Source organism: Tenebrio molitor, chromosome X, assembly GCF_963966145.1.
Source record: "Tenebrio molitor chromosome X, icTenMoli1.1, whole genome shotgun sequence".
Classification (NCBI taxonomy): Eukaryota; Metazoa; Arthropoda; class Insecta; order Coleoptera; family Tenebrionidae; genus Tenebrio; species Tenebrio molitor.
Genome location: NC_091055.1, coordinates 6,904,386 through 6,932,026, shown reverse-complemented (window position 1 = coordinate 6,932,026; position 27,641 = coordinate 6,904,386). Strand labels below are relative to the sequence as shown.

The 27,641-nt window shown below is 33.8% G+C and overlaps 1 protein-coding gene across 1 annotated transcript in view; it reads left to right on the top strand.

The window, feature by feature from the left end:
• Positions 1 to 738: 738 nt before the first annotated feature.
• The window catches only part of mGluR (metabotropic Glutamate Receptor), a 99,235-nt gene continuing 72,332 nt past the window's right edge, over positions 739 to 27,641 (top strand). The window contains exon 1 of the mRNA XM_069060179.1: positions 739 to 834. The gene's annotated coding sequence lies outside the window, so the exon portion shown is untranslated. The remainder of the gene's footprint in view (positions 835 to 27,641) is intronic.

Sequence of the window (27,641 nt, the reverse complement as noted above, 5' to 3'; positions counted from 1 at the left end):
GTTAGTAATAGCAAGACTAAATCGATCATGGTGAATTTATGAGTTATGGATAAAAAAGTTTACTAGACACTTTGTATATCAGCCAGAAAAGTTCTTCCAAAACAGATGAACAAATCGGATATAAAAGCAAGAAAAAGGAACAGATTTAAAACTCAAACCGTGAAAATGGAGAGCCCGAATCGGTAACACACAAAAGCCGGGGAGAAGGTTCACTTCTCAATCAGAAGAGTGAAATTTGTCTTAGGACCCTCAATATTTGCCATTCTCAAGAAATACGAATAATTGATGAAAGGATCAATTAAAATTAACTCATTAAAATGATGTCCATTAATGCATTTGTCTCGTCGCTAGAAATCGATAAAATATGTCACACGCGATTACTTAATAAAAAATTTAAAACGTTTTGTATCCATTAGGTCGATTCGGAGTGTGCTGTGCCTTTTTGCTTCTTTTAAAACGGATCTAATTTAAATGAAATTGTGTTAAGGTATTTCCCAATTAAGCGAGTCCGGTGCGAGAAGTCTGAACGTTTAATTGGAACAATAAATTCGAGAGTTCTTCTTCTGGTGATCTGCTCACTGTTAAAAAAGAACAGACACTTCTGAGCCAACAACAAATGGACATATTGAACATTCTGAATTAAAAGAAAATTTATATAAAGCGTACGACGCAGGATCCGTAACGTTGTTGGCGTCTCGATGTCTGTTCCAGTCTCCTTTCAGTTGTATTCAACGTGGTCTCGGGGGTGGTGGTGAATTTCAAATGCCAAATACGTGGAACGCGAACTCGGTTCTCGTCACGTTGTCCATTGAACCCAAGGCTGTCATCCTATCGGTAAATAGAAATTTTTTTATTGTCACGAATTTACCACTGTTTACTCAATTTTTGAAAAATTTTACCTCAAAAAATTCAAACAGTGCACGACGTGCGCACCAAAACAAACAAAATTATAATTAAATAACAACAAAACATTTTATCCTCAACGTCTTTTGTTTTCTTTAATTTCATTCTATCGATTCTTTTCGAATTTTAATATTACGAAAAATGCAAGATTAGGAAAAAGTTAAAAAAAAAATTGGCGCTCCAAATTTATCTTGCCAAAATCGCCCTTTCAAAGTAATGTAAAACAAATAATTTTTGTCCGTTTAAAATTCATAAATTATCATAATTGCATTAAATTTTCATAAAATTAGGCCTAGCATGCATATTGACTGCGATAATTTTAGCTTCCTGAAAAATTGATAAAGTTATATGAAGTTTTTATTTCAATTATCAGTTACCTTTGAAGTCAATTTTAGGTTGTTTTTGATGGACTTCATCAAATTATTCGTTACTTTTAGGCAAGTCTAACTAATGGAGGTTGTTCCGGTTAGTTAGGACCCTTTTGAACTGACCCTTAACCAATTTAGACAATTTTCAATCTTTTCGTGTTCATCTTCTTAACGAAGTATGAAAATTCAACTAGAATTAAACAATATGTTTCATATTAAAAACAATTATATTTAAGTGAGCAGTGTTAAAATTTGAATACGTTATAAATTTAAATTAACATATCACAATTTAGAAGCAACAAGAATAAATTACTATGTATAATATAGATATACCGCGGGTCATTTTGAAAGTACACCGTTACATCAGACTCGCCGTCATATCCACACCTCCCCCGGGCAGTGTTAGAGTATTCTCTAATTCCAGCAACATTCTTCCTGGTGTGGTGCAGCTCAAAACTAGGTCCCCTTTGATTCGGTAGACGGACATTTTTGCGAAATTAATTACGAATAGCTTCAATTCAGAAAATTGACGGCGGATAAAAATGCGCTCGCGATCTATTGTGTACACAATAAAAAAAATTATATTGCAGAGGTGAAAAATGTGCCGAAGCGAATGTTAAGTTGCGAGTTGGAACTTGTTTTTGTTTGAATGCATTCAAACCATGCAATATGAAAGCTTTCACGGTCACAAAAAGAATAGTCAATCGTTCTGCTCGTACTTTTCCCCCCTACATATTTTTTCCACAAAACGGCAACGTAAAAAATAATTTTTAAAAATAAGAGCTGAACAATTTTTTCATTTGAAGGGAAATAAAATTAGCCGGACACTGAATCAGGAGTTGGCTCGAAGAGATTGAAATACAAAATGTTTATGCATTGTTTTGTACGTCGAAACTTTGCTTAAGGGTGGCTTCTCGTTACGCCAAAAATTGTTTCATTCAGTAAGACATTTAATAAAGTTTTAGTAGATATTTGAACTTTGTTCACATTTTGTATTCATAAATAACTCCCAAGACGGAACAATATGTTGGCAAAGTTTTCTAATAACAACTTTTTTAGCCGGTTTAGAATAGTTAACTTCTATTAAAATGACGTATCTAGTATCGAGAGTCTCAACTGATAGCGGAACGGTAGCAGTTTCGGTTTGTTTCAGTTGTGTTTTGATAAACTGACAACGTGTTATGATACTAAAAGCATGGTCATTATACGTTGTAATTCACGATTATTGACAGATAACACAAGAACTGCATGGGTAATAGGTAATATGAATGGAATCGATAAGAGTGTTTACACCGACAATCAGAAAAAGAATATTAAACGCGCATAAGTCACCCCGTGCTCGACAAATATTTGCCGAATGTCGAATCGACAAAAGTGAATTATTTTTTAAATCTAGCCGCGCTTCCGGTTTCGTTCCGGCGACGTCTATCAATAAATAAGTTGAAATAATAAAGAAAATAAATAAAAATACCTCGATTCCCTCAGGTAGGACTTTTTGTGTTGATAGTGTTCGTATCAGGCTGAACTGCAACAGAACATTAAGCGCAAAACATGTGAAATTGACATTTTTTCATGACGGATCGCCGGAGAATTAATAAGAAGAATAAAAGGCAGGAGTTACGAGAAAATGCGGATTAGGAAATGAGCGCAAGTAACTGCGTAGAAAATAATAAAATAATAAAAAAGCAATTTCGGAAAAGCTATTTTGTTTTGCTGACCGTTTATAACTTTGTAAGCCTATGTCGGTCGGTTTTAATCTAGAAAAAAGTAATCTGAGAGCGGCAGCAGAGAGATCACTTTAAAATTTACCAGTTCGTCCATATTTAAATATTTTGCGGCTTTTTTCTTACCAAATTCTTAAACATGACGCTTCTGGCTTGTATTTTAATACCTACGATTCGTGGAGTCAACTTGACACTCTTATCCGACGAAAATTTTATATATCTATTTAACTTTGCAAACATGAATATAAAATGCATTCATGTTGTTTTGGCATAATGGCAGGCCATGGAATTAGGTTATGTTTTTCTAAGTTTGAGGTTATAAATATAGCGAAGAATACTCAGACATCGCGGGAAATTCAGCAACATGTTATGTTCATTTTAGTGACGGAAATCAAACAGTGTGTCCAACGTTAAAAAAATAAATCATGGCCTCTTATGATGCCAAAACAACGTGAACGGTGTTTATTAATATATCAATGATATCAATTTCGACGGACGCATTTAGTCAATCTTTCATTAGGATTTATCTCAAGGGATAAATGAAGTGACAAGAAGTAAGGAGTTATTAGTCCACTAAGATGGGAGTTTTAACTCTGCGAGCATGCCTCGAATGAGGTGTTTACGTCTTGTGAGTTCAAGCATGTTTGATACTTGCTCTAAGCTGATCTAGGGTCGTTGGGGTTGGAGTAATCGTTGCAAAACTCGATCAATACTGTTTCACATATTCAATAGAAGATTTTATGCGAGAACGAAAGAATACAAACAGAAACAGTGTCGCAGCGTTATTCCAATTCTCCAAAATTCTTGTGCATCTTGGAGCAGCGGATCAAGCGTGTTTTCAATGATGCACTGCAAGATACGAAACATTTCACAGGAGCGTGTCACACTGAAACAAATTAAATTTTTGTCAAATCGCAAATCTTACTCTTTTGATCCTTTGATTTGTTACATCGTTGGAAGAGATAGAATTTGTTGTACTTACAACTCTTATCTTACAATTATGCAATACTATCAATTGATAGTTCCATGGATTTGATATTTTGAGTCCCGCACAATATAAAGGGCCTTCCAATAAATTTATATTTAGAGCAACCTATGGAAATTCAATTGTTTGCAACATTTTTCCAGCGTAGAAAATGACACAAGAAAGTCTGACATTTTAACGAAATAAAATTAGGTTAGAAAATATTTTCAATTTTTGTAGTGCATTCTCCCTATTCCCCCTCCACGGAACATGACAAAATGAAATTGGGAAAAAGAAAAAGCTTACTATGTAACCTGTGTAACTCCGGAGAATAATTGGTTACCTACAAAAATTACTTTACACTGTTAACAGAATTAGAATGTCGCCTACGCCTACTCTAAATATATATTTATTTGAAGGCCCGATATTTATTTCAAAATTCAGTTTCCAAGTATCAAACATGTGAGTTGGTTTGTCAGGTCCTGTAAACTTGTATTGCCTCCGTGATTATTTGTTCATTGCAGCCAAAATAGCAACCGCGGAATTGCGTACCAGTTTACTTTCTTAATTTCATGTAAGATGGGGCATAATTCTGGAAATTGTCCGTACATTTGATGTTATCTAGGTACTTCACACATAAACCCTACATGCGAGTCTCGTTTGCTTTCATTACGCTTTCTTAGCCTGCAGCGCGTAATTAAGAGATTACGTCGGAATCATGGATGTAGGAGTTCATGTTAAGTTTGACAGTTGGTAATTTGCTTTGTATTAATTTGAAAAATGTTTGTGCATCGTTCGAAAACAACCACTTGCGGCAACCGTTCTGGTTTGATTCCACTCTGTGCAATTAAAAATAAAATTGGAACGAGAGAGTAATCTGAGCAAAGGTTTGATCACTGGGAGTGTGACATACAAGTTTATATTTCTTTAAATCAAAGATGTGTCTGGCTCTTAATTATCATAGTTTGTTGCTTCTCAATAAGTTTCACAAATGCACAAAGCTCATTTCGAGCTACTTCGTGAAAGCTTAATAGAATGAAAATATTTGCTGTGAAAAGAGACCCATCAAAACATGTATTTTATTCGGAGGTTTATCAAGCGGGTAAGAGACGAAGTGTAAACAAAGAAGGGTTTTGCCAGTAGTTATTGTTGATTTTGTGAGGAGAAAAATTAGCAAAAGACGCAACCAACAATGTGGTGAAGGTAGGCAACACTCCTTTCAGCGAGAGCGAGAACAGACGCTTGCAGAAACCCTCTTCACGCCCTATTATAAAATTTGATTTTATTTTACGCATTGTTTGCGACTTTGTCTGTAAATGTCTGTCTATGTGCATGCGTGTTTATGTGTCTGAATACACAAAAAGGGCGGTTAGCGTTGGCGCGGTTCTATCAAAGAAAAATATTTCACTACGTAAATGAGTGGGGCTTCTAACCACCAGAACGATTACCTGGCTGCTATATTACGTACACCATAATGCAAGAGAGTCGTTAATTGTGCTATTCTGTGCGTTCACCGGAAAGTCTCGTAAAAAATGTTTAGAAGCAGGACTTTGCACAAATTCACAGCCACAGCTCCGGGTCGATTTATTAATTTGACGGTTTTTTAAATGCCGCCTGACGTATTGGCCAGTAATGGCATTTTTTATACGCACAAAGGGAAAAAGAATTATCAAATTTAATCAATACGATTGTACACTGTGGGAGTGAAAATAAAGATGGGGTAAATGGCTGGACTAAACATCACACGTTCAGCTTAAATTTACTGGATGGATTGAGAGCCCGAACGCTTTTAAAGTATTTTATAATTTGGGTGTGAGCCTTTAGATACCGTCCGGTAGATTCCTGACATGGAAAGTTTGCTTGGAGAAGTTTTGGGATCCTCTATTTGTTTTGGCAACGTTTAACAACTTTCTTAACTCCCGGACTTTTATATTATGTATAAAATGATTTTGCTTTAATTTAAAATCAAGCGCAAAGGAAATTGTGCGCCATGAAGTTCAATCCAAACCTTTTCAAACTCACGATTATTAATATTACTATAAATTACACATAGACTACTAATCAAAGAATGACACGATCATAATTCACATTTATTTCAAATCGTACATAACTCACATCTAGCTTCAATCAATTTTAATCAAAGATCCCTTTTAATAGTTTTAGATAATATTAATTATTACTGTTTCCAATTTTGTTTTGTCTCCTAGCGCCAAATCAAAAGATAACCATCCCTCCACCGACGAATATATTGCAACATCGTGAAGCGCCATCACTACCCCTACTCATTGTTTGTTAATTGTGTCAACTTTACATGACCCCACTTCTATTCTCATTGTTGCTCCACTAATTCTAATTAAAACTTTCAAATTTCTAGTAATTAGTGCAACCAAAAAACTTAAAATGCACCAGGAAAACATTTTTATTTGCGAACCGCACAAAATGTGAAGCTAGCACTCTTTTTTATGCCTGAACTTGTTATCTCGTTTTAATTTCACGTGGTAAAAGAGTTGTTCCCGAATTGAATTAAAATTTTGTAAACTGCAGATTTAGACCACAAGTGTAGTAAATATGGCATTAAATTTTAAAAGGCTTATGCATCGAAAGGCGTATATTCAAAATAACCTTACATTTTCTTATAAAATATGTATGATGCGTCACGCAAAAGTGACACCTACGAAAATCCGATATTTATTTAAGGTGATATTTAGATCGGTTCTGAAACAACACTTTTTCCACTTCTAATGTGGAGTTGTAATTTTGACATTATCAATTATTTAAGGCAAGCAGTATTTTTATTCTGTGCTCATAAAGTAGGTGAATTAATTATTCAAAGATAATTTTCGAGTCACACTGAGGCGTTTACTGAATACGTCGTCTACTTTAAGAGACTGACTATCAGACAAACTGTTGATATAGGAAAAACTGTAATTCAAATCTGATCACAACAAAAAGCATTTGCAGATATTAAAAATTAATAATGCAGTAAAGTAAATTTTTATTTATACATATACAGCTGTGGAGAGGTACAATCTGCTCAAAAAGATAGCAAATCAGACGTTGCAAATTATCGGTCATGTCGTTGCGTAGCTTTATTGCCAAACGGGACACCACTGGTAAGCAGATTTTTTGCGGAAATCAACGATCTACTAGAAAACAACTTTTCGATTTCGGGAAAGTTTACAAACGTTTACTGTAATTTAATTATCCCAGAATAGGTGGTAAAATGGGTTTTACCATTGAAGATAAAGCATCAGTTATTAATAATCAATTAATTTTTAATAGATTTTGTGAGAAGTATGCAACTAATAAAGCGATTGTGCATAGCAAGTAACATATGTGTATGAGTCAATCTAAGACGAACTTTTCGATAAAACAAAAGATGAGGTAGCACTCTTGATTTTGGTTTGTTTTTTTTTCACTCGGTATAAAACGTTTAGAAGGGTTGACAAATGCAGGATACTCTAAATACCGGTGGTATACTACGTAATACGTTTGTATATTTTATTTAAGTATAGAATTTCCGGCTTTATTAAGTAAACAAATTAATGGCATAATGGATGAGGTCTTACGTATTGAGATTTATCTCGGCTTTTGCTTACTAATGCATAAAGCGTTTGCGTTTGTTTGGGAATTTTCACCTTAAAAGTAAAGCTTTACCGTCACAAAATTCCTAGTAAATATTATGACATCTGCGTTAAGAATTGTACGTTGATATAAATATGATTGAACGAATTGACGGAATTGAAATAATTTTCATTTATACAACACGACTTCAGATTAATGAATCTAATCTAATAAATAATTTTGAAAATTATAGACGTGATAAAACTGTACAAAATCCGTGCGCCGGCATAAAAATGACACGTTGTAATTTTCTCCAGACGCTTGGGTAGTTTTATCTAAAAATTTATTAGGTGTTATCGATCGGAAGTTCATCAGAACGAAAGTCACGCCTAATGTAGTGATTGCTCCTAACGTTATTTTCTAATAAGTCAAACTACCAATTTGGAAATTTTCGTCGAATCTAACAATGCTTTATTAAGTTGCGAAACAAGATTAGATCAATTTTCATTACCGTCTTCCTATTAAAGCTCTAAATTAATAATCTGGCGCTCGTGAAATTTTATTTCTGCTTAAATCGTACAGAAGAAACGGTTTTTAACTACTGGAGTGGTTTTACTAAAGATTGTCTATTTCTAGAGTGGTCATATTTTACAGATATCGTTGCAGCTAACAACGCACTACGATTTAACAATTAGAATTAGGAATTACGTTTAGATCAAATTTTATTTTTAACTGTTATCATCAATTCATTAATAGAGTATATATTTTAAATTCGTATTAACGAGCTTTGATGTTCTTCTTGCAAGAATTTATCGGCAACGATTTAGACTGCTCTAAATAAATTCAAAGAAAACCTTATCGCCCTAAAATATTTACGATGATTGGATCCAATTAATCGACTCCCTGCACTTTTGTTTTATTTTGATCCACTTCGCTACTTTCTATTTTCAGTTTCTTCAATTTGAGTTACCAGCAAAGGAAATAGTGTTTTTGAATTTTTTTAAATTTCTAATTAAATTTTTATATTTATATAGGTGTTGTTCATCCCATCCGACGCAGAATAATGAAAGCAAAAAATTAGACAAAACAAACCAAGATTAATGTGAATCAATTATGTAAATATCACATCAAATGGAAATCCAATTTTTTCAAACAAAAATTGAGTTTGCCCTAGGGATTTCTGCCGTTCGTCAATTAAACAATAATGAGAAGTTATTCGATATGTAAAAATAAATAAACGGCGATTATATTTGTATTTTTGAAAACTGATGTGTTTTGGTTTTGACTTTTAAGGGAGTGTTGTAAAAATGCGTGCCGTGAATATGCTGTAAAAAAAGGGAAAGTTAATAAATGAGGGTCATTAACCAATCAGTGGAGTTTTTCTAACTGTGTGTCATTATTGTTCCCCAGTTTTAGCTTTGCTAAAATCCCGTTTGAAAACGGTGTTAAATGAAAAGGTTGGAATTGTGTATCAAAAGAGAGGAATGTAATTTTAGGCTAATAAAAAATGGAATCCTTTTCCGGTAAAAAAGTGTTCCTGGATAAAAATAGTAACGAGTTTTCTTGGTTGTCGATTTAAAATCGATGTATTGAGTGTATTGAGTCGAATCATAAACGTGTAGGCAAGTCGGTACGACAACTAGAAAATTGTAAGTATTGTAACAATGCAATAATTTCTTTGTCACACTTTCGTCATCTTACGGTAAAGTTAATCCCCGTCTTTCTCTTCGGCGATTAACTTACAAAGAAGAGAGTAAACGTTTGCAAGGAGTGGAAATTCCTTTTATAAGAATGACGCCGGGAAACTAATTACATTTATTTTACCCAGTCCATAGACTCTGTCATTTACCAGTATTAGAAAACAATGTGAAACAAAGTTTCCCACAATGCTACCGGTTTTTAGACATACGCATTTCACTTTCGGCATTCGTCGGATACAATGTCTACAAGGTTTTGTCTCGAATCGTAATATTTCATAATGACATTAATTTACTGTAATAACGTCATCCTAAATTCAAATTTAACAAAACTGTAAAATTTTAATGAAAATCGATTGAAAGGCCCAAGTGATGACACCTTCACGCTGTGATGAAATACAACGTCATTTATTCGTTTTGGGACTTGTTTCGGTGTGCACTTTTGATTCGAATTTAAATTTTTACGTAGTGTTTCCTCCTTTGTATGGCATTTTCCAATACATTAGGCAATTAGAAGCGTTTACCATTAAACATGAAATATCCCCGAGGAGGAAATTTAGAAACGTTTCAACTAGACTCATTATGTAGCTAAGAGATTCTTAAACAAGATTCCATCTGACGCTTTTTTACTCACTAGGAATTTTATCCGATACATTTTCCGCGCTTTCGCCCCGATGATCGGCCGTTTCAGATTATGGATGCGCTTCGCACAACTTAAAACTGAAAACGTCACACATTTACACATTTACCGAAATTAAGACGAATTTGCTTAATCACACTCTGGTGGGCACTGCCAACAATTTTTTCCCCTGTTATCCAGTATCAAGCTTCATAAACACAAAATTTAATCGCTTTGTCAACAACCCACACTTAATTCGCCGACACACTTTCCAGCAAAATTGAATGCCGTTCGCTCATAGGTGAAAAATATTTATTTTGAATATTATCAGAAGTGTATCATTGTGACGCCGAAAATCTGCTCTCGTCAGATCTGACAAATGAAATAATTTAAGAGTGGTTTACTGTTTGTACACTTGAATTTATAAATATTGGAGAAGTTTAGGCGTTACGTGACCAAAAGTCCTTTAAAACAGGTTCCAGTTGGCGTAAATTTTTTAAAAGTAACTGGGAAGTGCCATCAATAATTACAACGTTTTCCACGCTTCGTTGAATCGATGTTAAAGTTTTTCCGTATTCAACTTCCTCTACACGATCTAAATCATGCAAAGACAAATTTGCCTAAATCTTTATAAAGCCGGTCGGAGCTGTATCAACAATTTTTACCCTTTTATTCTGCATTAAATTTTACAATAAATACCGATTTAATCCCCTGTCAACAACTTAGATACTTAATTTAATAACATACAGCGCAGGAAAAATCCAACGTCAGCGGTTTATCGACGAGAAAAATATTAATTAATTGGTTTAAAATCGAAGGAGAGTGAAACTTAACTTCAAAAATAATTACCTACAATAAGTAAATAATATAGTACTTTGCTTAAAAATAAACAAGTGTCCCGCAATGTACGCATGTTTCAACTATAATTAGAATATAGTGAAACTTCCCTTAACGGACACCTCTGAAAAGCGGACAATTCTCTTGAGCGCACAAATTCTGATTCCTCGGCGTGGTCCCAGTTTCTTCTCATTAAATTCTTCTATAAAGCGGGCACTCCCAATACCGGACGTGAACAACCTTTTCATTTCTAACCACAAAAATCTCTCTAAAGCGGACAGCAGCCCCAAAAACGAATGTTTTCTGAGAAAAGCCCTTTCCCTCTACGCCCTTTCCGCTGAGGTTAGTTTGCCACTATCGAATTTTCGAATTCCTAGATCAATGTATATTACACCACTTTATAGTTACGCACATATATTATGTACAGACATATGTAGTACAATGTGGAATAAAATGATTTTCATCTAGTTACCTTTGCATTACCCTTGTAAAAATACGAAATGCCGCTCTACAAAAAAAAAGAAAGCCTAACCTCAAAATATATATCCAAATTCCAAATGGGATTTATTGCGAAGGGATGATATGATTGCAAAGTTGAGATTGAAATTAAAAAGGAGCTAACAAAAGCAACTCACAGCTAGTGTTGAAAGTGGCAACCAACGTTTGTTAATTCAATTTTGTAAATTGTAACATTTGTCAATTCGATTGATGGCATTTATTGACAGAACTAATAGTTGGGCGCTTCAAAAAAAAAGTAGAGCGGTGCAGGAATATTTACATGTGCAAAAATTCCAAAGGAAACTAGATGAAAATCATTTTGTTCCACACTGTATATGTATAAAAGGTGTTTTTTTTTTAAGTTGGAGTTGAAGAGTCGATTGTGAATGGACCACTCGTCTTAAAAACTCAGATTTTTCAAATTGCAAATTAAAAACACAAACAACGCAAAAAATGAGGTTAGATTTAAACAGCTGATCAGAGCTGTAATCCAGTGGTGTGTTCACAATCGACTCTTTAACGCCAACTTCGACGACAAAATTAAAAAAACACCTGTTATACAGGGTGTATCTGAAATACGTGTGTTAATTTCAACCAGTGAAAGAACTCGCCAATTTATGAAACTTTTTTCTATAACATTTTGCAAAATTCGCAAAAGTATTCCAAGATTTTTTGCTCCCAATTTTTACCAAACGAGTCGTTTTGTGTGATTAACTAGGCTCAATGATTTGTAACCATGAAAATTTTAATTTAAATTATTTAATTTTTTCTATAACAATGCAACTTTTTGACAAGACTCCGTTTCTATCACAACATACAATTTTCACCCTTACCCACAGGCGGGTATACACTTTAAAGATTAATTTATTCCAAATTTTAAATCAATTTGTAACGCTTTTCCGTAAAAATGTTATAAGAAAAGTTTAATGAATTAGCGAGTTCTTTCTCTGGTTAAAATTAACACACATATTTCAGATACGCCCTGTATACAGGGTGTATTAAAAATGGCGCATAATAATTATGTCATGCAATGTACCTTGAATAGCAAACAAAAAATTCTAATGTGAATTTGGTCTTAGACAAATAATTTTTAAATTATTATTATAAAATGTAGGATTTGCGGAACTGAAGGGGAAACAATTGAACACATCATTTCTTCTTGCATCGTTTTGGCTCAAAGCGAATATAAAAAACATCACGATATATTCGCTAAAATTATACACATGAATTTAGCTGTTAAATTCAATTTATTAAAGAATACACAACCACATTATAGTTATACAACAGAAAGTTGTTTGGAAAATGACAGTTACAAGTTATATTTTGATAGAACAATCTTAACTGACATTCATATTAAGCATAACAGACCAGACATTATAATTTTAAATAAACAACAAAAGCAAGCATATCTTTTAGATATAGCTGTTTCAAATTCACATAATATAACACAGACATATAACACAAAAATTAATAAATATTTAGAGCTCTCCGTTGCTATGAGAAATCTTTGGTGTTTAGAAAAAATTTCGATTTTACCACTTGTAATTTCAGCAACGGGAATAGTACCGCAATCTCTTTTTAAAAATTTAAAAATTCTGGATTTAGATAACACATTGGTAGTTGAAATTCAAAAAGGTATATTATTATACTCATGTCACATCGTGAGGAAGTTCCTTAACATTGACACAGAACATAATACACAACAAAGTCAAAATGCGGAGGCAAGACGCCGGTAATTATGTTGATAAGCACTGCACTATTACTTGATAGTAATATCCGTAATAGTGTATGTACTCCGGCAAAATTGCCGTGCCGCCGGGTGGAGGTGGGATAAGAAAATTATTATCAAAAATGACATCAATGACAATCCTTGTTACCTTCTGACTTTACTCAAGCTTGAAATTAACACACATATCTCAGATACACCCTGTATACTATGTAATAGATATACATTTTCGTTTTTTCTTAATGATTTTTGTAAGTTGCAAAATACATAAATTGCCTTTTGCATTAAAAAGCGGATACTTCTGTAAAGCGGACAATATTTCATTGCCCGTTACTTATTGTCCGCATGGGAGTACGTAAAATTATCTTTTTCATTAAGGGTGGCTAAAAAATATTTTTAAATTTCAAAAAGTCAGGTTTTAATAGTTGACGAATCAACATTTTCAAACCCAGTTTAACTTGAGTCCGATTATAAATATATCCGCTCTGTTTCAAACATTTATTCCTACAACTATAAAATACAATTTTACCTGACCGAACGTAATCTATAAAAATGTGTATTTTTACTAGGTTTTATTGCAAAGTCCTAGATCAGCTCATGTGCTATTATTACGTTGTTTATAAGTTATTTCTCACACCTTACGGTTCGCTTAGCAAACATTAAGTGACAAGTGACCTTGTACTATGAATGACAAGTTGTGAAACTATGTTAAATGAATTCACAAATCGCCGTTCAAGTCACACTTGATTAAGAGTAAATTTTGTACGAATTAGGTAGGCTGTTAATATTTAATGGCTCAATAAATTGCGTGAATCTGAGAACTACAACAGTTCAACAGTTCACTTGACACATAAACACAAACGCTATTTAAGGAGCAACATGTATAATAAATAGTTATGTTCTATCAAGTGTAGGTCATCGTAAACTTCCAAAACAACTTCTGAAATTAATAACTTTGTTGTAGTTAACATTTACAGTTAATTCGGTGCGGTCTTGGCAAATTGTTACAATTTAGGAAGTGTGTTCAATGGGCGGCAAAAACTTAAGTTTTGGTACGTGACAGTGCGTAAATGTTTTTCACAGGTGCCGACTTGTACTGAATGTATTCATTCGCTTTATTAGTGGGACACGCTGTAGTGTGTGTGTGGTAGGTGCGTGTCAAGCCTGCAAATGCGCTAATTGAACGGAATAAAAAAGATTTAATCCTTAGTTTGTGCTTTAAGATCTTTTCTCCGAATGTCAGTAGAATGATTCAACGGTAGCTTAGTTTGTTATCTATCTTTACTGCCTCAGGGCGGCGCTCGACAAACTGAAAACTGAAAGCATTTCAGCTTGTATAAAACAACATAAATTAATGCATCGAGTCGGATTAATAAAAGCGTCACCTTCGAACCGGTAATCACGGCTTCGATAATTTATGGACGGTCTTTATTGCAAGAAAAATTTTAATTTGGCCGTAATATTTTCGTTTACGGTGAAATATAGAGGCGGCTGTTTATTTTGGAGCCAGTGGGTTAGCCAAGTCGTATTTTGCAGTATCAAAATGAAAATGTCTAAACGCTCACATTTGGTTGTCTTTTCTGCACGTGATCACACAATGTTCCAATTCAGCAACACGTGCATATAGTATTTTAGGTTTTCCATCTACGCTTTCCTATCTTCGCTTCACCACATTTTCCCTTCTCTGGTATTTACGACGTCTCATTTTACTTAAGATTATGATGCCCTTAACAGAATACTTACTCCGAAACGATCGGAGAGTCCGTTATACATTATTCAAAGGGGGCATAAATAATAATACTAATTTGTAAATGCTACTTCGGACTCGACGCTAACGGTATCAAATTTATGTTTATTCAAACTGTTTCTGGACAATTTCGCATGAAAAGGAGCTTGTGTATCCGTTTTTCCGACAATTTAAATTTCAATCTTTCCTCAAAAATTATTTACTCTAAATGGGAAGTCTTAACGCTCGACCTCATCCTTTACTGGATCACGCCTGCAGAACAAAAACTGCAAAACTTACATTTTCAGAACTTCGACGCTAAATCGCTTTCTAAAATGTTCGTTCCAAAGCGCACAAAGACCGAATAGTTTCTGTATAACCGACAAATCACAAAGTTCACTCGCGGAAAATGAAAGTCACTTCGTGGATTGACTCGTACGGATTTAATCACCACACAAGTGCTGACAGTTTACATTCCTGCGGTGTGAGATCGAATCTTATCTTGTATTTAATCAAAATGTCCATTTTAAGGATAAAATGATTGTTGGATCAAAACCTACAAATATAAAACGATTAAAAATCATTATTTAATTCTATGTTGGCTTTATAAAGCGAGTCACATGTGTCAAGTGTATAAACACATCTATTTGTCCAGTTTTGTGCAAATCGCATTAAACCCTTTACTGATTTTATTTAATTTAAAGTTACGGACACATACCTATCAAATAATTAGGAATGACACGCTACCCTTAACGCCAATTAAAAGCGACTCAGCTTTCATTATTAACTAGCATTTGACTTACAAGGGTGAATAATAAGTTTTAATTCGATGGTAACACCAGATTAACGTTCCGCGTGGGTTTTTGTCCCTTTGAATGATTCAAACATAGAGATTACCACAGAAACAAACTAATTTTCGATTTCAACGGACCTATAGAGGCGATATTGAAGTTACGCATAATAAAGTTTTCAATTTTTACTTTTAAATAAGACAATCTGATTATGAAGCGGGACGTATTGTGTCTGGTTACCAAGAGAAACAAATCACCCTTGTTCAAAAACGTATTGATCAAACAAAATTAATACACATTAGATCAATTTTATTTAAACTTTGCCATCTTAAAATGCTATTGTCTTCGGTAAGCCATCTATTTTTCAAGCTGAAAGCTATAGACGGGACTAAATCGATACGGGGGAAATTTAATATTAAAAGTGTACACCGCAACCGTGCACCCTTTTTAATACATTTAGTTCCTTGATTACGTTAAGCGACAGAAACTTAAGAAAAGTAAATTGCGAAAAAACGAATCAAGTAGCTATCAAATTGGATTAACTGAGATATCGACAGATGATTCGGGATTATCAAATTATTCACATTTTGTAGGAGTTGCTGCAATAATTCAAACAACGTGGACTCTATGGAATGTTGCTAAACCACGACTTAATTCCAAGGAGATTGTTTTTTCGTCGAAGATTTTGTCTTAAGATTTGTCCAATAATTGGTCCACTTAATCACAGCTTAGGAAGCTTTTTGAAATTTGTCGCGAACACTTCCAGCATTCCACAATAAATTCTTAGATATTTATTATATTCTCGATATAACCAATCAGCATAAGGAGTAGAAATGTTAAAAGGTTTATTATTTTAGACTCGTGGTAATCACAGTGCGGGCGACAGCAATAGTGATAAAAGAAAAAGAAACTGCAATTTGCAAATTTTGTAGATTATTCTGTTGACGATTCAGTCGCAAGTGTGAACAAATTTAAAATCGCTTCAACAAAGTATAGGGTACTGGCAATATCCAATCTATCATCGACACGATGTAATTAACGTTAACGTGAATGCAGCTAGTGTTCTGAATTTATTTACCACGTCGTACAATTTTTTGTAAGAAAATGAACAGTACAATGACACGATCAAAATTGAGCCTTTTATTTGTCGAAATTGTCAATTCTTGCTTTTAAGTAATTAATGTTCACTAAACAAATCGTCTCGATTTTATTTGCGACGTCACCACAATTTACCCAAGACTCATCGTTTCGTTTAAAATTAAATTTGTTTAGAAAATCTCATTAAAAAGTTTAGTGTCTTAAACTGTGACATTCCGCCGAACTAGAATGACACAGCTTTTGTAATAATTTTTCGATGAAATTTGTTCCAAATACAGGGGGTGTCGAAATCATACTTATTTAGCTCCAGTGTGATGAAAGAGGGGTCGTAGATTAGTCAGAAAGAATTTTCATTATCCTAAGAAACGTTAATTAATCAGTGGTTCATTATATTGAAACTGAACTTGTACAATGACATTCTTAAATGAAAGCTGCTAAAATATTATTAAGATTTCTTAATTCTGTTAAATATTTGCCCAGAATTTCATTCAACTTAAGAGTCTGCAAATTCCCAATACTTCTACATTTCGCCATTAACAAATAATACAAATAAAATATCTTTTGCAAAAGTCTTTTTATCTATAATACTATAGTTGGCGCGGTGAACCAGTGGAGTAGTCACGAGGTGTTAGCGTGATAGTTCGTAGAGACGTCATGAAAAGCCTGATTTATACTACCTCGCCAAATTTGAGTACGCCAATGCGAAGTAACCTATAGGAAATATGCTTTAAAACAAGGAAACCGCATTGGTGTACGTTTTATAAAATATGATATACAGGCTGTATTTTTAAAATGTGCCGAAATTTTACCTACGAGATTGTTTGACAACGTAGAAGACCAAAAGCAATTAAAAAAAATTGTAGCTCAAAAAATAAATGTCATTTTATTTTTTGACATTTAAATATTTTTTCCGAGTTGTACATGAACCCAGTAGCTCGTGATTAAAATATCTGCACAACTTTCAAAATCACCCTGTATATGAAAAAAAAAATTCTCGCTGCAAACTTAACAAGGAAAGTACTGTCTTCAAAAATTACTGTATTATGTGTAAATTATAAACAACAATTTCTAGTATTTGTGAAAATGTTCGATAGATTTCTACGAGGCTTAGATCTGCACGAAAAACATGTTCCCATGAAATAATAAATCTGCAGTTTGGTTAAAATGAAAGTGAAATTTTTGTTGTCGTCAAGCTGAATTTCTATAATTTTTTTGAGAGACGATCAATACCGGAGAACGCATTGGAGCATGTTTTGTATATATAATATTTCCCTAATCTTAGTAGTAACGTTAAAGTCGTCATTAAATTTTTCCTGTTGTGGTTCGTTGCATTGTGTAAAAATATTTAAAATGGAACTTGCAGAAGTTTAAAACCACTTCACAACGCTTCATATGGTATTCTGATTTATAGTTGTCATTCACAATCTCCTTGTACTGGAGGAAATTAGTCAGCACCATCTTCATTTTGAAGCAAACTTCCCGCACAGGAGAGCATTTCCATTAAGAGGATCATGATCGTAAACCCATATTATAATTTTTTTCAAATAAAATATCGATATTCGTCGCAAATTCAATAAAATCAAACAGCGAGAACGAGACGTTCATTTTTGTCAGCGAGACGATGAGACGCTTACCAAAAAAGCTGTGTGAAAGTTTTTTCGAAACATTCGATGTCTAAGCGTCTGTTCTTTGTAATTATCGAACGTGGAAAGTCACCTCGTTCGTCTTATGTTCGTTACTTTTTAGTAATGTTCTGGCTTTTTTCAGCTCGAGTCATTTAGATAATAAGGTTTTATGAGCAGAGGGCCAGGGCGAGCGGAAGCCATAATTACGATATCTTTTAGTTAATTGTAAAATGTCACGTGGGATTTTCGCGTGCAAATTTTTGAAAAATGGCATCATGCGAATCCTACGTGAAATTACCGAAAAAGTGTAAAAGAAACCGTGAAACTCTCAACAGTTCAGCCGGTGCTGAGCTTCAAAGCGATCTTTTGAGAGGCAAAATTCTGTTTGGGTGGAAAAGTGTGAGAGCGTATTTACACTAGAAGCTATGGTTTTATCTGCATCCTATAAAATACGGCAAAACCAGCCAATAACCCCAAATTACAAACAGTAATTTTATCTCAACAAACACGAAAAATCGTGCAAATAAACCGAAATAAACGTTGCCAACACGTAAAAGAGCACAGCTTAGAAATCACTAAACTGGAAATCAAATATTTTTAATGCAAATAGAGTTATTTGGGTCTTGAAGGCGAGCGGGTAATTATCGAAAGTTGTCGGTTGATCCAGCAACAACTGATGTTTACTATTGCAATCAGTGTTCCTGAAATGGTCCCGCAATCAATACCAAACAGGCGTCTGAGGGTTGAAATGTCATAGTGCCACCTGCAAAAATTGGATTTATCACATTGTGGGTTAATACGATAATAATATATTCTGAATGTTTGAATGGCCGTGTCTCTGCCACTTTTGTGAACTTCGTAGGTTCCCATTTGAGTTGACAATGTGTTATGACATCATCAATACACGTTGCGAGTAACAGGACAGTCTGAAAGATCAATAAACCGATGTGGACTTGATCAAACCATAAGTCGCCATAAACTATGACTATTGGTCGAGATAAAGCGATAAAATGAAACTGGATCAATCAGCAATCTCCTATTGACAAGTTTAATCAGAGTGGCGGCACCACGCAGTGTCATTTTTAAATATCGATTAGTGAAGTGTGCACGTTGGTACATAAAAGAGCAGTCACACGTGGGAGTGTTTCCGACCATTTCATCTTCTTTGATATTAGTTTTTTGTGTTGCATTAAGCTCTCTGCCTTTCTGCAGAAGTGCTTGGGGAAAATAACGTCAGCGGTCTCGAGTTTTTCATCAAAGAAATTATAACATATCGAACGTTTTAAGCTGTATGCAAACTCCTGCAGAGGAAAATAGTTTATTCTGAACAGTTGATGGCTGGGGAATATCTTATTTTAAAAATCTATCGAAGCAGCGAGTCTCAGCTGCGCCGCAAGCTCACTTCATCGGCGAATGTTACACTTCTAAAATGCGGTATAATCAAAAGGAGCAGCAATAACAGGACCCCGTAATGAATTAAAGGCCAAAAGTTTCTTTGAGCAAAACTGAAACAGCTTTCATGCGACTGCAACTAATGTTTTAAAAACGTGAAAGAGGAAGTTTTTTAATCAAATGTCGTCGATATTCGACATAATTCAACGGTCGAGTATTTATTTATAATACAATCGCATTCTGCGAGATTTGGTTTCCGATCCTTGGAAATTTTGTTTCGTACATTTTTTACACTAAAGTCAAGAAAGGAAGAAAGGAAAGAGACAGGATGACACGCGTAGTCTCGCCTGTCCATTTATTTAAAAGCATGTGCTTAGATTTTCTAAACTAATAGAATTTTCAATAAAGTATTTATCGTGCACACGAGCACTCGAGCGTGTGTCTTTTGCTGATTTTTAAAAATTGGAAAAAACTAGTTTTCTTGACTTCTCTCGGTTTCAACACAACTTATACCACAGTGCTTTGTTAATTTTAAAGCGAGTTTACCTGTTTACATCCAACGCATAATGTTGACGTAGATTAGAGTTGAGTTAATCTTTCTAATCTTCCACTCATGTATAGTTAGTTCTTGAACAATGTCAGACTTTATTTATTAATCATCTTATATAAAAAGAATTCACTCAATAATTAACATCGTGATAATCTTATTTTTAAGAGGTCGACAACTTTATCAAAGATAAATTTAGATTTTCAAACTTATTTATAATTCTTTCAATTAAGAAAGTAAACAGGAAGAAGTAGTTACGATTAAAATTTATTATTCACCAATCACAAAATGGACTACTACAAAATCTCGAAAATTTATTTAGCACAGTGCAACTTCAGTATAAAATTTCAATAATTACTTTCATCGTAATATTTTTAGGGACAGTCTGATTTTATTATTATATAGGTACTGCGTTGCAAAAAAATCAGAACACTATATATTTATTGAAAGATTTTAACGAAATTAACAGCATTAGCTAAGCTTAACGAAACCTATCGATGATTAAACATTCAAATGTCTTGGTTTTCATTCAGGTGATTTATTTTTTATTTTATCTTTACTTAGAACTGTTTTTCTTTTCATATAACTGCTTTCCTAGATAAAGTAGGCTTTGCTTATTATTACATTGTAGTTTTGAAAGTTTCAAAGAATGCCCGGAGTTAGATGCCGGCAGAATATCATCTCCTGAACGATTTTAATAGGGGTCGCATTATTAGTATGCGAGAAGCGGGTCGTTTGCTGCTGGCCTAGATGGTCCGAATCTGGGGAGAATAGACGTAGATCTACATCAGGATGTCCTAAAGCACTACACAGCGTGAAGATCGAACTCTTCGTCTTGTGGCTCTGAGAGATCGACTTTCAACATCGCAGGCACTTGGAAATGAAGAGTATCTATGGCTACAGTTTACAGAAAAAAAACATCTTTTGGCATCAGAACGTACCGCCCATTCCTATGTCTACTTCTCAGTCCACGTCATCGTGCCAGAAGGGTTGAATGGTGCAAAGAAAGAGAACACTGGATCTACCTACCAATGGAACAACATTGTCTTTAATGATGAGTATCGGTACTGTTTGTGGGCCCATGAGGTCACAGAAGAGTGAGACATTGACGTGGTGAACGTCGAAATTTTCAATTTGTTATTGAAAGCCATACCGCCCTTACTCAGGGAGTTATGGTTTGGGGAGTGATATTACACGGGAGTCGGTCTTCTCTAGTTTTTGTAGAGCGAAGTTTAAACGTGAATCGTTACATTGAAAACATATTGGAGCCAGTGCCGTATGTCCCCGGATTGAGTTCACAAGAGGAAACAATTTTTTGCTTCATTTCTGTTATTAAAAAGTCTTCTTCAACACAGAGGAAGAATTAACATTAAAATAAAAGAAAATTCAGAAAGAATGTTTTACTTTTTTTTGAAAAAAATCAAACGATAATTGAATATAAAAGTATTCTATTAATTCTCCGCCGTTTTCTGCACATAATTCAACCCTACATCGAAGTTCTTTAAAACGATTTGGAATTTCTTCGATTGTTAATGATGCTACAGCATTCCTTATGTGCTGTCTTAGTCCTTCAGCACTCTTAGCAGGTCTTCATTATAATTTGTTTTGTAAATAAGTCATTGATCCAGTTTTTAGAAAATTTTACACCCATGCGTGATACATGGGAGTAAGTGTTAGGAATTTTTTAATTAAATTTTGTACATATTTATGTGACGAAAACCGGTCCAACACTGAATTAAATAAATTCTATGTTCTAAAGATAACATTTTGAAATTATTTCTAATAGTAATAAGTTGTTTGCCAAAAACCAAAGTCAACGTAATAAAATTTATAAGATAAAATTAATTCCAAGTCCAAATTTTAACAGAAAATGTTAATTTAATAATGCAGTATATCAATACTGAGATTTTAATAACGAAAATGTGAGTTTCAAATGAAGCAGTGTTATTTTGTGTAAAATCAAAAAAAAAAATTTTTCTCTTGTGAACTCAATCCCCGGGAACATAGGGTACATACTAAATGGCTTACAGAACCCCACTTTTTAACAAGATAATGCTCGCTCTCATACGGCAGTAATTACAAGACAATTTTTTTTATCGTATCCAAGTCATTTTACTGCCTTGGCCCTCTCGTTCTCCCGACCTATCGCCGATAGAACACGTCTGTGACAATACAGGGTGATTCATCTTTTACCGCCGGTGGCAAAATGACCCTTAAGGAATGAGAAAAATTTATGAAATTTACAGATTTGATTTGTCGAAAAATTTACTTTCGGCTGGTATAATAATTTATTTCAAAAAAAGTTTTTTTATGAGCAGGTATTTATAAAAAACTGTTTTTTTTTAATTTTCATGTTTAAATTTTTGCATCAGAATGTGGCTAACGGCGTATAAAATCAATACCTATCTGCAATCCGTTTCGAAAAATGTTTGATAGTTTTTGAATTAAATCGATTTTAATGGAAAAATTGCTTTTATTGGTACTCGTTGACTTTTAGTGTTGTAAATTTTCTTTAACAATGACTACCCTGTAAAACTGACCTGCTTAGGTGAATTTGTTCGATTTTACGAATAGAGTTGTAAAGGACCCACTGCGGTGGCAATAAAGATCTCCTAATATATCTTATTGTTAAGATATTGGATCATCATGTCGTAAATCATGAAGCAACTACAAATTTGAATATCAAAATGCGTTTATTTCATTAATACCATATGCTAAAATTAATTTAACATGGTAAAATTGTGTGAAAATACCTGAGTGTGCATATGCCACAAGGTTGAATAAATTAAACACCTAATAATTGAGAAAATGCCAAAATTTGACCTAATTAACTTATAAATTTCATTTTCCCATATTATGTGCCTTATGAATAATAAATTATGTCTGCAAAATATGGAAACGAAATTATAATTTTTAAAGTAAATTTTGCCATCGGCGGTAAAAGATGAATCACCCTGTACCTATACGAGTAGGTGTTAATATAGGCAACTTACAGCGTCCTCCTAACACTCTAGACAGAAAAACAAATACCCTAGCCTGATACTGATAAGTGACAATAATCTCATTTCTAGCATGCCTCGACGTGTTGCTGATTGTATAAGAAATCCTGGTGGTCCCAGTTTTTGATATCGATATGTTTCATTAAGTTTATCAAACTCTGTTAATTTTGTTAAAATCGTGCAATAAATACTTAGTGCTCTGATTTTTTTGCAAAGCAGTACATTATACTCGTTTTATAAGCCATTTTGTCGCACTTGTTTGCTTTATAACACTCGTCGCTGCGCCCCTCGTGCTCTAAAAATGGCGTGCGACAAAATAGTGTCTTATAAAACTCGTATAATAAATTACTATTTTAATAGTGTGTCAACATTATTATTTTATGTTCTTAAGGGCACATGGAAGACTACACTGACAATAGACAGAAAATAACAGTGAGATCAGAAAAAAGGATTTGCAGATTTGCCTCATGTAACATAATACATTTTCAGGAATTTATAAATAAATTATTTAAATTTAGATAATAAATTCAAAAAAGCCACATACGCTTTGAATGTGTAAAAATCTGCAGAATATTGTGTGTTATATAAATTTAAAATTAAAAAGAAATAAAAACATGTATTAACGGTGAAATTGTTGATATCAAATTGCTTATAAATTTTGTTTAACAATAAATTTTTTTTTTTAGTAATAATGGGAAAGTACACGCGGCCACCCAAAAGTGCAGGATAGCTGGCGCAGACTACTCAATTTTTCCTTAGATTAAAACGGGACCTGTCCAGTGACGTTTGTGATGAATGCATTTTTTTATGCTTTGTTTAAAAAAGTCAAGAATCTAAAGTTAGTCTCGAAGGAATATAATACCTATGTAACATTATTAATGTGAAAAAAAATCATGCACTTTTGGGTGGCCGCGTGTGTACGTATTCGATTTTTTTTATGTTTCTCTTAATTAACACGTACAATTTTATGATTTCTTATTTGTTTTTAATAAACCAATCTGTATATCATTCTTGCAAAAGCAAACAAATCTATAAATAAATAAAATGTTTATTTTGCCGTGTTAAAAATCGAAATGATTGGTTTCTTTATTGTATCTAGGCACTGCGGGACAGAACCTACTGTCAATCAACCAAAACTGGCACATTTCGCGGCGGGATTTTGAACGCCTCTCACTTTTAAACCGTAATAACTACGATCAGTCGTCTGCGACTTTTTTTAGGAAATGTTGTGCATTACGAAAAATTTTCTTTACAATTTTGCTGTATTTGCCATAGTTTTTGATACCGAGCCGAATTAACTTCTAAAAACGTAATTTCCAATTTTAACAATTACAAAGAGTGGTTTAAACAATTGACTGTATATTTCCTCCGGGGCACATGCGTAATAGGATCGAGTGAACAAATTGGTACCAGTGATATAGATTTTTTCCTACTTTTTTATATAATGTAAACAAAATTTTAATTTAACTGGACTAAGGGTTGAAATGTGGTGCTTTAAAAATTCTCACGAGTTTCATAATATCGTTGTAAAAATAGCGGAATAGCAGAATGTACGGGAATAGTTTTTTAAGGGAATCTGGGTAAGTTAAACTGCAATTTGATTGAGCTGTCGATAGCCTGATTTAGTGTCGACATAAATTACTCAAAATTTAGAGATTCGGGGTGGTAAGTGAGTAAGCGCAGATTGAAACTTCTTTGGTTCAATTTGACCTTATGGCATTAACTCTGATGATTCAATGTGCAATCAAGTTCCGGAAAAACGAAATTCTTTCACAGACAGTAAAAATATGTAAATGAAAGATTCGACACGTCAAACAAGTCGAACAGTTTGAAAACATATGCTGACTAGACGTATTCCGATCGCCATTCTAGAGTAAAATCAAATATTGAACCGGTTGTATTGTTATTGTAATTTCCAGAAAGTTTCCGACAAACGAAGATGCTGAAAGTGGAGTATTCTCGTTTGGTTGCGGTGATAACACAACATATCGGAGATTTTTAATATTCACTAGTCAGAATCAGACCTTCTGGCATCTATAATTCGATTTATCGGCAAAGCTGCTTTCACGTGATTTGGGCATTACACGTTCACGTTCACAATTGCATCGTTTTATATCGTGGTGTTTTAGTGTTTGTGAGGTCAACCAAGAGATTTTAACTTTAGTCATTATCTAAAATTTAAATAGCATTAAATTTGAAATACATACCTAACAATATTTCCTGAAAATGCGCCAGTAGTTAAACTGAAATATTCGAAAGGTACGTTAAATGTTAGTTCTGAAACGTTATCTTGATAATATAATTTTTACGACATTCGATAGAAAAGGTATTTTCTTTTACAAATGTATAAAAACTTTATTATCATTATACCATAAACGTTTTTATAAAAGCGGAAATAAAATTTATTGGTTAACCTTTCGCCGGCCTGAAAGATGGCGCTTAAGCTGTTACTCACGGTTAACACCTGTCAGAGCAAGTTTATAGACAGAGGTCATGCAACGTGGGACCAGTTTGAGATTTTCCCCCGTTTAGTCCTTTCGATTGAACAACATCAACACGCTTAATCGTCGCAATGTTGCAAATTTAGTACAAGTTAACGTGCAAATTAAATACAATCGAAGAAACAAACCAGAAAAATTAAGTAAACAACGAGCGCACCGCCAAAACTTGCTGAATTGAACCCGCTCTACTTACATTTCAAACATTTCCATAATTTTCGAAGCCGGATTATTCAATATCGGGAATATTTAACGTTTTTTTGTGATGTTATTGAATCAAGCTCAAAGAACGCATCAACTGCATTTCGACGTGAATAAGAGCGATCCAAAAAATTCCTGAAAATTAGGTAATAAATCATTTGAATTCGGTAGTCCTATCGTTTATCTTCTTTTGACAGTCGCGTGAGAAAAACCATTACAACCCGTTCTATTCTTAATTCGCGCGATTTTTTTTATTATTTCATTTCAATTACCGTTATGAGTGCAATCATTTCCGCAATCCCTCCGAATTTATTTCGCCAATATCTCATTATTTACTTCGTATCTGCGTAAATCCTAAATGTTAATTGAGTTTGAGATGATGATTTGATGAATTTCTAAAGGAAATAGGTTCTAACTCGTATTTAAAGCCAGATATATCGCCTAAGTGAATGTGGTGATTTCCTTGAGAATAAACCTTTCAAACCGTATTATTAATAACTTATAAACTAGACTTAATCAGCACTCTCAAACCAACCCTAACTCAACTTCGAATTTGATTTGTTGATTTACGCGGTGGGTTAAACACCATAATTTCGATTAATTATAATTTTGTTTGCATTTTGGTAGCACCGATATTTAACTTTAATTTAACAGTTCCACTTTTGCAAATGAACACTCTTCGACTGGGATCACTTTTTGTTGGTTTTTCAAAAAGAAAAAAACATGACGCTTCTAGCCAATCCGATTCTACCGAAACCGTTCGAACCTATTTATTTTACAATTCCTTCGTTAAACTAGAATGCACTCCTAGTAAATTAGCTAAAAGGTAAAAATCCTGAATATTGATTGTTCTTGAATTATTTATGAGCGTTAATAATGAAAGGACATCAGTTTTCCGCAGGTAATGCCCAAACAATAAAACAACTCAACGCGGCAATTTTTCCTAAACGACAACTGAATTTTAGGGTTCATCGATCCGTTCACTTCTTTTAGTTTACTGTTCTCATATTGATTGTTTAATTTTAACCTTACACATTACTGACCTTTTGTCTTTTAGTAATGCTTCACCATCGCTCAATACCATGGTACACTCTTGAACATTAAAAAGCTCTACTCACTTCTAGACAAAAAATAGTAAACCATTCACACATTCCTTTATCGGTTATCTTCCACACATTTGATTGAATATGGTATTCATTGATTTGTTTTTGAGATGCTTAGTCATTTTGAACAGATGACAGTCGAATTGTGCCCTTCTTGCCTAACTTATGGTGATGTTAATCGAATGGCGTCGAACTTGAGTCATGACATAGCTTGATTGGTTTTGGCGCAGCTGTAATGCAAGCTGCCCTACGTGTTCACGTTGTGTAGAACAGGGGTGGCTTAGATGTTCTAACTGAAACATCCGAGCGAGATATTATTAAAAAATTATTCACAGCTACCACAGTGCGGTATCGAGCACTGCGTAATAAAATTGATCAGACGAAATCATTTTACAACGATTGGAAGAAGAGTAATGACCAGGCCGATAGTGAAGCATTTAAGAAGATAATTCTCAATCAAAAGGAAATTTCCGCTTTTTGGAATTTGAAATATAGTTATAATATAGTGAAAACAGATCGTAAGGGACCATTGACAAACCTCTAATATCTTGTACTCAAAGGAAAATCAATAAATTTCATCTGCATTTGAATGCCCGTTTGGGATTGCCCTAAAACTGATAAGACTGAATTTTAAAAAAATATATATTTTTTATTGGCTCTATGAATCTGACAAAACTTTGATTTTTGGTATTAAATTAATAATAAAACAGCGTAACGGTATAGTTGGAAATTAGGTAATTTCAGGCTTTTGAAAATATAAC